Here is a 3,856-nt window from a genome sequence, read left to right as displayed (position 1 = left end):
CACTTCCTCCTGCCATTAGTTACATTGAGAATTTGACAAATATGAATGTTAAACGTGCCAAATATTTCAACATTTCAGATTTAGATTTCAGATTTATGTGTGCTGAAAACCGGGGTCAAAAGTGTACAGGCATGATTTTTATACTGCATTAACAAAAAAATGTGTATACTTATGCAACTACATCCTTGAAACATGACGTCTTAGCTTATGGTTCCTTTCACGACAGTCGGTACTGTGTCTGGAACCGCACAGTAATCTATAGCTGAAGTAGCACATTCAGGGCTCCCAGCCTCTCTGGGGTCAGCGGACACTGAACGTTTCACGAGTGCAACGTGAAGTAGAAACAGAGATCTGAAACTTCATCCCAAGCCACTTCCACCCCTCGGTCTGAGCATGCTCTTCTGCTGGGGTTACAATTGTCTCATGAGAAATAGTGAAGTGAAAGGTAGTCACCTTTAGCTGGTTTCACATCAGTAACGTGAAGCCAGGGAGAGTGAGAAAAAGCTAGACCCTGCGATCAGTGCCTGCTCATAATGAATATAAATTGCATGTTAACTCAGATGTGTGCTTCTAATTTTAGAAACAACTCAAGGACGGAATTTGTGACAGATTGTAGGCTAATTAAATTTTCTGCTTTGGTTAAACTTTATCCAGAAATTGCTAAAAGAAAATCTTAACAGCGGACACCGTGCAACTAGGAGACAGGTGTGTCACCACCTACTGCTTCACATTGAGCAGACCATTGCATGGTTTACGAGTGTAACTGTTTCAAACATATTATGAAAAAAGTGGGAATTGTCACTGCAGGAAGGTAATGATATACGAATAGGAGAACAAGGGACCGAATAAAGTATGAATCTCACAAAATACCAAAACAGGCCTGTGTCTGGCTCAGGGCAGGCAGGCTGGCCTTGACCGCTTTGAAAAAAAGGATACTGTAAGGGCTGGTGGAAACAGAGAGAGTGGAACAGGAAGGCGTTAAACTGCCAGGACACCCGGGTTGAAACACCCATGGCCCCAATCAGCACTGATCTTTGTGACGGCAACCATTCAGCGGAAGGTGAAGTATCTCAACAGAGAGGAACTGAGCTGGACACCACTTAGCCAACTCACTTGCAGCGAAGACCTGAAATACGTAAAAAAAAAAAATAACACAGAATAAGTATGGACCACTGGGCCTCGCTGCAGGAGCTGAGCAGGGCAGGACAGGGATGCCATGACCAAACAGCTGCCAGCACTGTGAAGACAGAACTGTGAGGAGTAGGAGAGAGAAGTTTCCCATTCCCCTTTCAAAAATCGTCTCCACATAGACCGCTGCAGCCCGGTCAGAATGCCCCCTTCCTCATTCATTCATACCTACAGGCCAAAACACAAGCCGTGGCATCGGGCCAAAATGCTAAACCCCTTCACACGTCTACACCTGTTCCACCCTACACACAGGCTAATACCCTCCCTCTTACCAGAACAGAAGACCAAAATAAGGAAAAGGAAAGAAAAAAAAGAAAACTTCACAAAGATTCTCATGCTAACAGGCTCAAATAGCAATTTTTTAGGTGAAGACTAGCTGTTCCCTGGCCAAAGGTTTTCCAAAGTCTGGTGCCCAACCACAGAGGCAGCCTTCCAAATACTTGGCTGAGCCACACTGGTACAAATGACCCAGGCGCTCAGAGAGACAGGGTAGCTGGATCTGTCACGCGAATGGCAAAAAATTATGGAGACCTTTCCAACCTTAGAAGTAATCATCTAAGCACCACTGCCACAGAGAGACTTCCATCACCTATCAGTCAAAAGAGCGCATGCAGAAATCACCTGGGGGGGTGTGCTCTTATTCCAAATGCGTACCTGGCCCTCTGCTGCTACGGGGCAGGAATTCATACCCACAGACTGGGCACCAACACTATCCCAGCCACCCAAAACGCAACTTGGCCAGTCACCGCTCCGTGCAGCCAACCCCAGGAAACAGCTCCAGTCCTCTCAGCCAGTCCTTGCTCAGCCCGGCCCAGAGCTCTTAGGCAGTGGCCCCTGCTGCAGCTCCACCCGACTTCCAGTGAAATCAACGAGAGATTCAGGGGAACAGGGCACAGCGGCACTGGGGAGGAACGAGAGAAACCACCCTTCTGTCAGCCGACAAGTGAAGTGAATCACCCAATCAAAGCAAAAAATAGCTCTGTATTTTGTTTTGCTTTGATCGTATGACCTTTCTGGGGGAATAGTAATGTTATCCTGAGTACCCTGTTCGGTCAAAAAAATATTGCGGAAGAAGTTAGAGCAAGTAGTACCACCAAAGAGAAAGTCCCAAAACAGGAGATCAAACTGTATTTTGAACCCTATGCTATGCTAAGGAGTTATTAGTAAATATTAAGAATATAGACATAATTTTCTAGAAAAAACATGGTGTTCAGTAGGCTAGTAAGTGACAACAGGACTACAGAGACACCAATATTCTGTGCATTAAAGGCCCCTCTGAATGAAGAAGAGAATATAGAGCTATTTTAGTTTCTTCAAGTAAGAACTAACATTCTAACTACATTCAACATTTTTAAAGGACAAATCTCACATCTGGATTAGAATTAATTTAAAAAATTCAAAATAAAAAGATTTTTTTTCTTTTTGGCAGTACATATTCCCCTCTCTGAGTACACTTAACACAAAGAGGAAACTTTCCCTAACGTCCATGCTGAAGCGTGCCACTTCCAGGCCTAGGGAAATGTGCTAATCTGTGGGGATCTAAATGCCTGGACAGGCACACAGGCTAATTACATCAACCCACAAGGAAATAAACATGTATTGGGAAATAACCCCCTGCAATTTACTCCCAGCGAAATAGCTCTGACCATCAAATAAACAAAAATGGCAAAACCTGCCACAGCTCTGGTAGGGCTGGGCCTGTACGCAGCCATTGGGAGGATGTGACTGAAGACCTGGGGAAGAGGTTCCAGCAGATCACTGAAGTTGATTGTGCAGTCAGGGACCTCGATCCAATCTGTTTCAGAGCATTCGTGTTCAGGCCACGAAACTCATTGTCTGACCACAGCTATAATACGTTGTTTGTGAAAAGGACAAATAGCAACACTACTACACAAGCAACCCTGTAATATGAAGAATAACAGACAAGAAACTGAAGACAATCAACCTCCTCTCCAGTTACATCCCTACACAGCAATAAAAAGAATAGATCTGGCTGTCCATAATATTATCAACTATTTAGAAGCAGCTAAAATTTCCAACTGTAAACTGCATTAATCAAAAGCATAACAACTAATGAAATCATTGCAAAGGTTTCTGGACAAAATGTCTGTAATCACGAGAAGAGACCAATAAAACAAAAAACAAATATACTCCTCATTTACGATGACACTCACATCAAAACACAATAAATTGCACATATTTATAGAAAAAAGAATACCAGACTTAAAAATGATTGGGATAAATCAAGGAGTCCAAATGTTTGGAAGAGACAGAAATCAAAATTAAATCAAAACAATAAAACAATAAAACAAACAAACAAACAAAACAATAAAAGGCTAGGAAACATTAAGAAAAATGGGAAGGACAGAGAAAAGATCAAATGACTTTGATCTGAACAAACCTCATCTGTGAACAGCTCAAAAAAAGTACAGTAGATAACTAGAATCAATCAAAGTTCTTTCTGCTCCTCTATCACCAGCTGAGAGGGATAGGAGAAACTTGAGACTGTGTTGTCAGAAAAAAAGCATCCCCAATGAGATGCTACAGCAGTCAGTTCTGCTGCATGCTGCTGGATGCGTTGCTGACGATGGCTTTTTTTTTCCCCTGAAATCTTGAACAAAAGATTGTTTATCCCTCCTCTGAGCTCAGGCTTGAGTCAAACTTTCAC

Source organism: Megalops cyprinoides, chromosome 3 (genome assembly GCF_013368585.1).
Source record: "Megalops cyprinoides isolate fMegCyp1 chromosome 3, fMegCyp1.pri, whole genome shotgun sequence".
Taxonomy (NCBI): domain Eukaryota; kingdom Metazoa; phylum Chordata; class Actinopteri; order Elopiformes; family Megalopidae; genus Megalops; species Megalops cyprinoides.
This window is presented reverse-complemented; position numbering follows the sequence as displayed.